General features: G+C 34.9%; 1 protein-coding gene across 1 annotated transcript in view; it reads right to left on the reverse strand.

The window, feature by feature from the left end:
• The window catches only part of LOC126972725 (uncharacterized), a 68,720-nt gene that overhangs the window by 36,466 nt on the left and 18,951 nt on the right, over window positions 1-13,303 (reverse strand). The window lies entirely within an intron of this gene.

Genomic DNA, 13,303 nt, shown 5'->3' on the forward strand with positions numbered 1-13,303 from the left:
AATAAAAAAAAAATAACAAAAAAACAACCGCCTTCAAAAACACTATTCCAAAACAATAGATATAATGTGCACTAAAAAGTATAAAAATAATTGCGTATTTTTATACAATCAAATTAATTAATCTAATTCTACTTACGATTATTGAAATTTTAGGAGTCGGTGTCATCCAAGATAGGTTTGTTACTACATACATAGTTATAGGTGAGATGTGCTTGAGTCGTGAGTCTATTTCAACACCCTCGAAAACTATGAAATAGACACGCGTGACGAAAATCTTGATAATATTTTTTGCCGCCATCTTGAATTTTCATTTTAATAGCACTAGCTGGTATTGATTTCAACACTCACGAAAACCATGACAAAACACATGCAGGTAAGTGTTTTTGTCCAAAATAAATAAATATAACAATAAATAATTAATAATATAACAATAAATCATTCTTATATACTATACTACTTAATAATTTAAAAAACGAAACTGGTCAAATAGCCGCGGAAACAAATATCAGCGTGACACTCGACTCGTATTGACCGCGAAAAATGCTTAGGGGCCTCGTAGATGCGCATGTTTGTGTAAGTGTGTCATTTCGAACGCTTGTAAGTAGATTCCTACTGGTACATACTCGTATGTCTACTGTGCTAAGGGCCTCTCAATTTGCCTCGCATTCCGTGCCCCGCACCCCGCGCCCAGGTCTCAGCTATACGAACAAACAAAATGAATTAAGGTAGCAATTATGGGAGATGCACTCTGGGTGATGCAGAAACATTTTAAGGATAGTATTTTTGTTTAATATATAATATTTATTAGTTTGTTTAATTATACTATATATTATATAAAAAAGGACTATATCTTAATCGTTACTTAAATCACTTATATTTCCTAGAATTATATGTATGTTATTAATAGCTTTCTTGCGGATTGCGGAGAAATACAATTCTCGAAACCTTATCTACAAGCATCGATAACCGAAACAAATTATTTAATAAACAATATTAAATGACGAAATCTGTGTTATTATTTTTTAATAAGTAACTTTATTAGCTGATAGCGTTAATATTATGTAAATACATTTATGAAATAAATGTGCGGTTTATTGTTCATTCATAGTATATAGTATAGTATATTTGTCAAGTGATGATGATTGTTAAATTATATTGGCTTTATAACAGCCCATATTTTGAGCCCTGGTGTTGCGTATGTCTATAGGTTGCCTGTTACCAACACGGGGGACGTTATATACAGTATGAATTACATACCTATGAAATAAATAAAAATATAAGCAATACTAGTCCACAGAACTATCGCAAAAGTAATTATTTCATTAAATACTTTAAATTGAAAAAGTGAAATAAATATTTAAATAAATGTACTAACAGTGAACAGTACCACAGTAGACAATATTTACCAGTATGGAAACTAAGCCATGTTCTCAATTCGTTGGTACGTTTTTTTTAATGTTTATTACCTCAAAACTTTCGACTAGGTGAACCGATTTTGATAATTCTTTTTTTATTTGAAAGCTGTTGCTTCCCGAGTGGTCCTATTGTAATCTAGTCCAGATCTGACTATGGCTTCCATGAGAAAACCATAAAAGTCTTACATTTGCTATACATACGTATAGCAATGTGGAGGATAAAATTACGAATAACTCAATATCGCGCCAACCGATTTCGATGATTCTTTTTTTATTGGAAAGGATATACTTCAAAGTTAGTTTGATGAGAATTTGGTAAGGTTCTGATTACGTAAACCATGACAAAGTAACGGAACACTGTCTGTAATCGAATTGCAAAGCACTTACGTTTATTGCTGCATTGAAAATTTTTGTATATCTACACATATTTAGACAAATTGTTAGTTATTGTACTTCAAATTCACATAATAAAATAAAAAAAAAATAACAAAAAAACAACCGCCTTCAAAAACACTATTCCAAAACAATAGATATAATGTGCACTAAAAAGTATAAAAATAATTGCGTATTTTTATACAATCAAATTAATTAATCTAATTCTACTTACGATTATTGAAATTTTAGGAGTCGGTGTCATCCAAGATAGGTTTGTTACTACATACATAGTTATAGGTGAGATGTGCTTGAGTCGTGAGGAGGCGAGATGCGAGAGAGGACACCGATTCCAAAAATAACAATAATGGTAACTAGAATTAGATTAATTAATTAGATTGTATAAAAATACGCAATTATTTTAATACTTTTTAATGCACATTATATCTATTGTTTTGGAATAGTGTTTTTGAAGGCGGTTGTGTTTTTGTTAATTTTTTTTATGTGTAGTGTATGTATGATGGCTACACTACAATATTGTAGTCTATATGATGACTGTTATGTAATATTATTAAACAGCATTTTATTGAATGTTCTCTTGGATATATTTTTTTCTGAAATATTTTTTTTTTAATTTTCGTTGTAATATTTTATTTGAAATATCAAAATCTTAAGAAACTCTTCCATGCAGTTATCCCACGAACATGTCTAGACGGGGCAATTATTGTTTTCGTGAGTGTCGATTAAGAACAATAATTAACATCTATTTCTAGATACAAGATATATTCACCATATGACTTTTCTAATAAAATCAAAATGGGTGTCATTTTCAAGATTTTCGGTTGAATAATAATAAATTATTAGCATTATTAATAATTATTAAATAATTATAATAATTTTAATAAAAATTCAAATTCAAATATTTTTATTCAAAATAGGATTTATAATCACTTATTGAACGTCAAAATCTACCACCCATTCAAAAGAGACTGCCTCAGACCTGAGAAGAATGGGCGCAAGAAACTCGGCGGGCTTTTTTTTTATATAAAATATGGATTACAATGTAATATCGTACAATAAACATTTATAATTAAAGAGCCTGAGGGTGTTCGCTTTAATCCCAGTCCGTGGTGTCATTATGAAAATCGTTTATGCTGTAATAACCTTTCCCACACAAACCTTTTTTAACAATTCTTTTAAATTTCGTAACACATTTGTTTTGTACATTTTCTGGGATCATATTGTAGAAGCATATACATCGCCCAACAAAAGACTTACTAACTCGACCCAACCGAGCAGTAGGCATAACAAGTTTATGTTTGTTCCTCGTGTTAACATTATGAATGTTACAGTTTCTAGAAAATTCCTCAATGTGCTTATGAACATACAAAACATTATCAAAAATGTATTGAGAAGCAACAGTCAAAATGTTTATTTCTTTAAATTTTTCTCTTAATGATTCTTTAGGACCTAGGTTATAAATCGCGCGAATAGCCCTCTTCTGCAGCACAAAGATAGTATTAATATCGGCCGCACCTCCCCATAACAATATACCATAGTACATAATACAATGAAAATAACTAAAGTATACTAATCTCGCCGTATCTATGTCAGTTAACCGTCTGATTTTTTTAACCGCATATGCTGCAGAACTAAGCCTATTCGCCAGTCCTTCAATATGGGGGCCCCACTGCAATTTGGAATCAAGAGTAATGCCAAGAAATATAGCAGATTCCACTGGTTTTACCACCTCTCCATTTAATAAAATATTCGCATCTACATTTTTGACATTTGGCGCGGTGAATTTAATATATTTGGTTTTATGATTATTTAACAATAAGTTATTGGCGCTAAACCAGTACACGATGTCAGATAGAGCATTGTTTACTTCGTCATATAAAACTTGGCTTCGTTTCACTTTGAATATAAGTGAAGTGTCATCCGCAAACAATACCACCTTGTGTTTTTTTTTCTACAAGGTTAGGTAGATCATTTATATAAATTAGGAAGAGGAAGGGTCCAAGAATAGACCCTTGTGGTACCCCCATACTGATAGGAGTCCCAGGAGATCTCCTGCCATTCACCTCGACCCTCTGAATCCTATTATTTAAATATGAGATCAGAAGATCGAGTGCAGATCCTCTTATACCATAGTGGCATAGCTTCATGACCAGCGTTGTATGTTGAACACAATCAAAAGCCTTAGATAAATCACAGAATATACCAAGTGCATTCTGTGATTCCTCCCAGGCCTCAAAAATATCCCTGATGAGTTCAACACCTGCATCCGTAGTCGAGCGTCCCCTAGTTAATTAGCCAAATTGTTTTATATGAAGTAACTTATAAGTGTTAAAATGGGTAAGCATTAGGCTTAAAATAATTTTTTCAAAAATTTTACTAAGGGTCGGCAACACCGAAACAGGGCGATAGTTATTCGGGTCAGAAGTGTGTCCCAATTTAAATATTGGTGTAATTTTACTATACTTCAGAAGGTCAGGAAACACGCCATGTTCAATAGAGCTATTAAAAACTAGTGCTAGATATGGTGCTATGACGTCAATAACAGAACTTTTAATTTTTACAGATATGCCCCATATATCAGCAGTTTTTTTCATTTCTAAGGATCTGAAAGTTTTAATTATTTCTGCTGGGCTAACAACACTGAATTTGAAATTTTGTTTACATTCCTTAACATTTTCCAAAAGAAGTGACTCGGCAACACTGGTGGAGGAGATAAGGGTGCTTGAGATGGAAACTGGAATGTCAGAAAAAAAATTCTCTAAGCAGAAGCTACTTCCTGCTCAGAGTGGATTTTTGTATTGTTTATTATTAGATTATATTCAAACTTGCAGTCTTTCGCTCTTCCAGATTCCCAGTTAATAACTTTCCAAGTCATTTTTATTTTATTTGAAGCATTTTTAATTATTTCTCTAATATGCATTGACTTAGCAATAGTACATTCTTTCTTAAATAATTTTGAATAATTTTTCACATATACAAGGAAAGATGCATCATGATTACATGATGATCTCTCACTATATAGTTCATGTAACCGTTGTCTGCTCCTATGAATACCAGCTGTTGCCCAGTTGTTAAATGACAAGAGACCACCCGAGTTGACTGTTTTTGAAGTAAATATGAAGCAAACTCTGTTTTAATTATTTTAAATAACTTACCATACATCTCATTTGGAGTACTGTTATAATTCAAATACAAGTTTGAGAGTTTTTCTGAAACATTGCCTCTATATTTCTCCATTCGCCTATTGTTTACCGGAACAAACATAAACTTTTTAGTTGAAGTACATTTGTTCCCTTCAATATTAAAAGAGGCTAATTGACCAAAGTGGTCTGAGCTCAGTTTACTAATTATTGATTGAGAAATAGGTTTATAATTAGTAAAAATATTATCAATACAGCTTTTAGAGGTGCTGGTTACTCTAGTAGGTTCTAAGAAAATATTTGATAAATTATATGATTTAAACAAAGATTTGAATCTAATACTTGTGGTGGATTTTTCTAATAAGTTAATATTAAAGTCACCACAAATCATAATATATTTCTTAGATTCTGATAATTTTGATAGAACCTCCTCCAATACACTCTCAAATAACTCATATAATGCATCGGGGGGTCTGTATATACTTACAACAATGGCACACTCAAGCTCTGCACAGGCTATTTCAATGGTACGTTCAACAGAGAGGCCCACAATATCTTTACGGTCTTTGAATTTAAATGATTTACTTATAAGTATAAGAGAGCCGCCACGTGTTGCCTTTTCTAAGCCAGTGTTCAGTAAGACATAAGATATCAATATTTTCATGGTTCATTAGTAACTCCAGTTCCAGTTCTTTACCTAACAATTCTTGCATATTTTGGTGCATCAGGTTTATAACTTTACAATTATTATGTTTACTATTACTTGTACATTGTGTATTTATATTGCTACAGGAGTCCCCTATTGTATTATAAACATTATACACTGTACAGCTATCATACTGTATACACTATACATAAAAATCTTAAGTTTTTTACTTTTTTACGCTCTGCAATGCTGTTCAAGTCTTGAACCGGTTAGCGCGGGGAGGCGCGGGCGCAGCTCTCCGTGTCCAACAATGCTTCAGCGACGGTCATTCATACATCACGTATCAAGACATCATATTATATTGTCAAATTATTAAAGTCATGTTATAACCAAGGCGTCTACTCTTCTTCCCATTTACACGCCCATCCAATTTCGTCCTTCGGCCTTTGTATAATATCAAGAAACCAGCCAAAATAACGGAATTCATCGCGGAAACAAAAGGATTGAGGACACGGTCATTTGTGAGTTTGTTCCATATTATTCCTTTCTTCTATTCCGTCTTCTACTTGTTCCGTCTTCTATTTGGATCTTGTATTAAAATAATTTCAATATCTTATATTATCTTGTATTAAAATCATTAATTAATTTTAATTTAAAAGACAATTGTAAATTAAAAATTAGTTTTCTTTGCTTTACTTTGCTTATCAATTTATACTATACGATATATATTACTTAGCCAAACCTTACAAATACAAATTATATAAATATTATATTATATTGCCATTACTAGTAATCATTTCATTACCTGTTTTGCTAATTCACTTCGTATTATAAGTGCACATAGCGAGCAATTGTTACTCAAGCCACAACGCGAAACCGGTTATAAACTCATCTTGCCGAGTGCCGGTCGCTTATTAGCTTATATTATTTACCTATTGCTAACTTGCCTTGCATATTTACGTGTTAATAATGTCTGACACGAAGATTAAAGAATTAATTAAACTACGCGGCAGCGTTAAAGGAAAGCTTACCATATTTCAAAATTTTCTTAATAGCATAGATAGCGATAGTCTAACTGAAAACCAGTATAACGATCTTGAATTTCGGTTAAATAAATTAGATTCGCTAAACACTGAATACGATAAGTTTCAGACGGAGCTGGAGTTATTATCCGAAGATTCAACACAATTATTTCAAGAACGTGAAGAGTTCGATACAAAATATTTCTCACTTGTGGGATCAGCGCGTACGCTTTTAAATAAGTGGACTCGAGAGAGCAGGCGTGTGCTTTCTGTTTCCGAATCCATTGAGGGAAGCGAGCACAGAAATCGGGATGCACTGCGTGATTTCGTCAGGCTACCTAAAATCAATCTTCCTACCTTCGACGGCGACTTTCAGCACTGGCTCACATTTCGAGATACGTATATTTCTCTTATTCACACGAATATCACAATAGGTGAAATCAATAAATTTCATTATTTAAAAGCATCTTTGAAAGGCAGCGCCTTAAATATGATACAAAATTTAGAATTTACTTCTAAAAATTATGCGATTGTCTGGCAGCTTTTGTCTAGTAGATTTGATAATGAGAGACTTTTAGTGAATAACCATGTTAATGCAATTTTAAATTTTACTGCTATTGCACAAGAGTCTTGCCAAGCTATAAGAAAATTAATTGACACTATTAATAAAAAATTAGCTGCTTTAAATACCCTTGGCCAACCCACTGACCATTGGGACACATTAATTATACATATAATGATCAAAAAATTAGATACTGTCACATTTCGAGAATGGGAAGAAAAACGAAACTCAATTACAACTTCACCTAGCCTCAAACAATTCTTAGATTTTCTTACAAACAGAGCAGACTTATTAGATGCAATACAACAAGATGAAAAGCAAAGACAGCTTACAACATACAAAATTCATTCAGACACACAACATTCACAATACACACACAAAGTCGAAATAAAATCAAAAAACACAAATTATAATAAAATAAAAAATTCAGACACAAAGGTAATTTCATGTCCAATGTGTAATCAAAATCATTTCTTATTTACTTGTCCTGAGTTTAGAAATCTTGATATTGATTCTCGCATTATAAAAATGCAAAGCTTTAATAAAAATATTGCAAGCTGACGCATTGTAAATATTGCAATATTAAACACTCTAGCCTGCTTCACAAACATACACAGAAGCACACAGAACAATTCAATGAAGTTGCCTTATCTTCTGACATACATTATATTAACAAATCCAATATACTGCTTTCCACAGCCTTGGTGAACGTGGTCGGCGCATACGGGATACTACATCCTGCTCGCGTTTTTCTAGACAACGGTGCAACAGCACACTATGTCACACGTAAATTCTGTGAAAAGCTCGGCGTCTCGCGGCGTAGCGTAAGCTCCACGGTAACAGGAATCAATAATCAATGTTCCTACAGTGCAGAGTCTTGTAACTTATCCATCGAGTCATCTTCGGGTGACTATAAGTTTTGTGTCGAATGTTATGTTTTACCTCAAATAACAAAATCGGTACCTTCCAGTAACATTAATATAAAATCCATACGATTGCCTCTTAATATCAAACTAGCCGATCCTTCTTTTCACATATCCGCACCCATAGACATATTGATGGGAGCTGATGTATTCTGGGACGTCATATGTTCAAAATCAATTGATTTAGGTAAACAATATCCTAAATTACAGCAAACAAAACTTGGCTAGCTTGTTTCGGGCACTCTTAATACAAACAAAAATTTATCCTTAAAAAACTTAAATCAGTCTTCTAATTGTTTTTTCACTCAAAATGATGAGGCCTTACTAACACGATTTTGGGAGTTAGAATCGGTACATTCTAAATATAATTTATCTTTAGAAGAACAAGCTTGTGAGAAAAGCTTCGCAGAGAGCACTCGGCGCGATAACAACGGCCGCTTCATTGTAACCAAACCGTTGGAAGAGTCCCCCGAAGTTCTTGGCGAGTCTTATCACACAGCAAAATGTCGCTTATTGGCGCTAGAACGCAGGTTCGAACGCGATCCTATTTTAAAAGAGCGTTATATAAATTTTATGACTGAGTATGAAGAGGTAGGTCACATGACAAATACATCAAAACAATTCTCTGAACTCATTCATACACAGATATATTCTTATTATTTACCTCATCATGGGGTCATACGCGAATCCTCGTCAACCACAAAACTACGCGTGGTTTTCAATGGTTCTAGCCCCACGTCAAATAAAAAATCATTTAATGATATTCAAATGGTTGGACCGGTAGTCCAAGATGATTTGGTGTCAATTTTATTACGTTTCCGACAGCATAAGTATGTCGTATCCGGAGATATTGAAAAAATGTATAGAGCCGTGCTTGTAGAGCCCTCTCAACGTTCATTACAGCAAATTTTATTTAGATTTAACCGTAGTGATGTTATACAGTCATATACATTAAATACAGTTACATACGGCACTGCAGCCGCACCTTACTTAGCCACTAAGTGCTTGGTGTTCCTGGCAGACCAATGTTCCGATCCAGAAGCAAAATTCGCTATTTCAAAAGAATTTTATGTCGACGATTTTTTGAGCGGCGGAGAAACCATTCCGTCAGTAATAAATCTATGTAAACAGGTGATCAATTCTTTACAGTCAGCACAAATTAAGTTACGAAAGTGGCAATCGAATAGCCCTGAGATATTAGAATCATTACCAAATGAGAATTTGCATGTTAATAATAGGGATAAAACACTTGATTTGGATAATTCATTACCACACAAGACACTTGGTCTTCATTGGGATTGCAGTAAAGATAATTTATTATTCAAAATTAATTTAAACACAAATACAAAAAAAATTACAAAACGAATTATTTTATCGCTTATAAGCCAAATTTTTGATCCTTTAGGTCTTCTGGGACCATGTACTGTACAATCTAAAATTCTTATGCAAAAACTTTGGGTTCAGAAATACGGTTGGGATGACGAAGTTTCTAAAGAAACCCAGAAGTGTTTTTCAAATTTCGTAGCTTCTCTTATTTCACTTAACTCGCTTCGCATTCCCCGTTGGGTTTGTACTAATAATGTATTGTTATTAGAACTACATACCTTTTCAGACGCTTCAGAACGTGTATATGGCGCATGTGTTTACGTAAGAGCGGTCAACATGAATGGCAAAGTACAAGTTCGTCTTCTTACCTCTAGGAATAAAGTGGCGCCCTTGAAACCAACAACAATACCCCGGTTAGAGTTGTGTGGTTCACTTCTTGCCACTAGACTCCATACTAAAGTCATATCTTCTTTAACACTTAAAATACATAATTCTTATTTTTGGACTGACTCTACAATCGTGTTAGCATGGCTAAAGACTCAACCAAATCAATTAAAAATGTTTGTACGTACTCGAGTGGGTGAGATACAAGACTGCACAGCTGGTCATCGATGGAGCTACGTACCGTCAAAAGAAAACCCTGCTGATTTAGTCTCACGGGGAGTGGTCGCAGACAGTATTAGCTCTGCTACTTTATGGTGGTCTGGTCCTCTATTTTTGCAGTCAAAAAATATTAATTTTCCAACCATACCAAATACGCATACAAACTCAAACACAGAATTAGTCCTACACACTACAAGTACACAAAAAAATTATACAATTAATTTTCAATCTAACATCATTCATAATTTAATTCACAAAAAATCCAACTATACACATTTAATAAGAACATTTGCCTATATATTAAGATTTATTTTCAACTGTAAGAATCCCAAAAGTAAGTTAACAAACTTTTTATCTCCATCTGAGATATCAAATTCAGAAACAATTTTATTACAATCCGTTCAACAAGAAATGTTTCCTGAGGAATACAAATTAATTAAGTCAGGTAAAAACATTCCATCAAACAGCAAATTAAATTCATTGTCCCCTTTCTTGGACCCACATAATCTCTTAAGAGTTATAGTGGTGGTCGCCTCAAAAACTCTTCTTACACTTATGATGTTAAGCATCCTATACTTTTGTCTTGTGTAAGACAAAAATATTGGCCACTCGGGGGGAGGAACTTGGCTAAACGCGTCGTGCATAGCTGCGTTAGATGCTTTAGATTTAAATCAAAATATGTTCAACCCATTATGGGCGATTTGCCTCATGATAGGACACATTTGGAATTTCCATTTTTACATACAGGCGTGGATTATGCTGGGCCAGTGTTGATAGCCGACCGTAAGGGAAGAGGCGCTAAGCTGACGAAATCTTATATATGTATTTTTGTTTGTTTTGCAGTCAAAGAGGTACATCTGGAGCTCGTCACGGACTTAACCACCGATGCCTATCTCTCGGCACTGTATTGATTCGTTTCACGCCGCGGTAAACCAGCATCAATTACCTCCGACAACGCTTCTACATTTCTTGGAGCTAGTAACGAACTTCCTACATTTTTAAATAATTCTTTAAATGATATTATGTCAAACATAAATAATAAAGGCATAGAATTCAAAACAATCCCAGCTTATTCCCCGCATTTTGGAGGAATATGGGAAAGTATGGTAAAATTAGTAAAGCATCATCTTCGTAGGGTCCTTACATTAACCCATTTAACTTACGAAGAAATGTCAACGTGTCTTATCCAAATAGAAGCCATCCTAAATTCCCGACCTTTGACACCTCTATCTTCTGATCCTTTGGACCTCAGTTGCCTCACTCCAGCACATTTCTTGATTGGGCGCTCACTTTTGACTGTTCCTCGTCCTTGCGTTAGCGATGCCAACATCAGCCGCTTGCAGCGCTACGAAAGGATTGAGAGCCTCAGACAACATTTTTGGTCACGCTTCTCACAAGATTATATCTCTCTCCTTCAGCAAAGAACCAAATGGCGAGCTTCAACATCAAGCCTCAAGCCAGGCGCCATGGTGCTCGTGAGGGAGAAGAACCAACCACCGCTTTTGTGGCAGCTCGGAAGAATTGTGAAGCTGCATCCCGGTAGAGACGGTGTCAACAGGGTTGCCGATATCAAAACTAAACGAGGAATCTTGCAAAGGGCTTTCAACAATATTTGTCCCCTTCCTCTCTCTTAATCAAGTTTGAAGACATCAACCTTGCTCCTGCAGACTGTTCAAGTCTTGAACCGGTTAGCGCGGGGAGGCGCGGGGCGCGCGGGCAGGCGCGGGCGCAGCTCTCCGTGTCCAACAATGCTTCAGCGACGGTCATTCATACATCACGTATCAAGACATCATATTATATTGTCAAATTATTAAAGTCATGTTATAACCAAGGCGTCTACTCTTCTTCCCATTTACACGCCCATCCAATGCCCCATAAGGAACTTCGTTCCAAAACTCCTTTTTTAAAGTCGGTTAGAAAAATTGCCTGACAACCCTATTGCTTCAATCGAGTGTACGCACATATAGGTAAGTATTTTATAAACAAGGCTTAGTTTCCGTACTGATACATATGTCTACTGTGCTTAGGGGCCTCGTCGATGCTCATGTTTGTGTGAGCGTGTCATTTCGAACGTTTGTAGGTAGTTTTCGTACTAATACATGTGTCTACTGAGACAGTACTGTACAGACAACGTACATTGACCTCTGGATCGTTGGCTTGATCTTTGATTTGTTTGATTATTTGCGACGAAATAAAAATTCACTATGTTAATTCTTACGAACATCTTGTTTTATCTTCAAAAAAAAAACTCACCCGTATACGCAAACGTGAAATAATAAAATATATGTCAAATTCACCGTAAAAAGGAAAAACAATTAATAAACTGAAAAAGACAACTTACACGTGTACAAAGTAGTAGTAAGTGCCTATTTCAGATTGATTCCTTCGAAAGGCAAACACATAATCTATACGCCCAGAAGACTCGCGATACACTGGTCACTGATGAGTGATGAGTGATGACTGAAGTGGTGAACATTCAAATAACGAAAAAAATAAGTCTTTAATTGGGAATACCTCACTATTATAGTTTATCGATCCTTTTTTACACTTATTTAGCAACCATTACCAAATATTAATGAACTTTTAAAAAGTATTTTTTTACGATTTAACCTACTAAACTACTGTTTTGTGGGTTGTGAGTGACTACAAGGGTTTTTTGAGGTGATTAAGTTCCTCACTCGCACAAAAAACCGGAGTGAATAATAATATGGGTATGTGTGTTCGTTGGGGAGGATATCTGCTGTTAACATTTCGGCAATTTTGAGGTTAGGGTGTACTCTCTGGCTGCGAGTACATTTTGAGGACCGCGTCAGGTCATATCTACAGGTCATCTGGAAGATGTCAAGGGAGCCAAATTGGCTTCAAAGAAGCTGGGGGTCATTAATAGAACACGGTAAGACTTCAAGCTGACATAGATTCTAGCGCTATCCAAAAGCGCAGGAACACCACATATTGCCTGTATTCTCTGGTCCGACGCACCCTTAGTTAGCCATAACCCCGGTTGGCTGTCGTGCCTGCTGTACAAGCTGGAGTGCTAGGTTCGAGTATTCATTACTTATTGTGAATTCTGAGTGGAAACTCTGGCCTAATACAGTTATTACAAGAATTTTATATTTTTGAATAAAACCCCCTCTTACAAATATGACTAAAAATGCGGATTGTATTAACTTACATATTGTATCACGCTGTATCGGTCACTTAAAAATCTTTTCAATATAGGTACGGCAGTTCCAGAAATTAGTCTGAACAGACAGACTGACCAAAGTGTTTAAT

The sequence above is a fragment of the Leptidea sinapis genome, chromosome 27 (genome assembly GCF_905404315.1).
Source record: "Leptidea sinapis chromosome 27, ilLepSina1.1, whole genome shotgun sequence".
NCBI lineage: Eukaryota > Metazoa > Arthropoda > Insecta > Lepidoptera > Pieridae > Leptidea > Leptidea sinapis.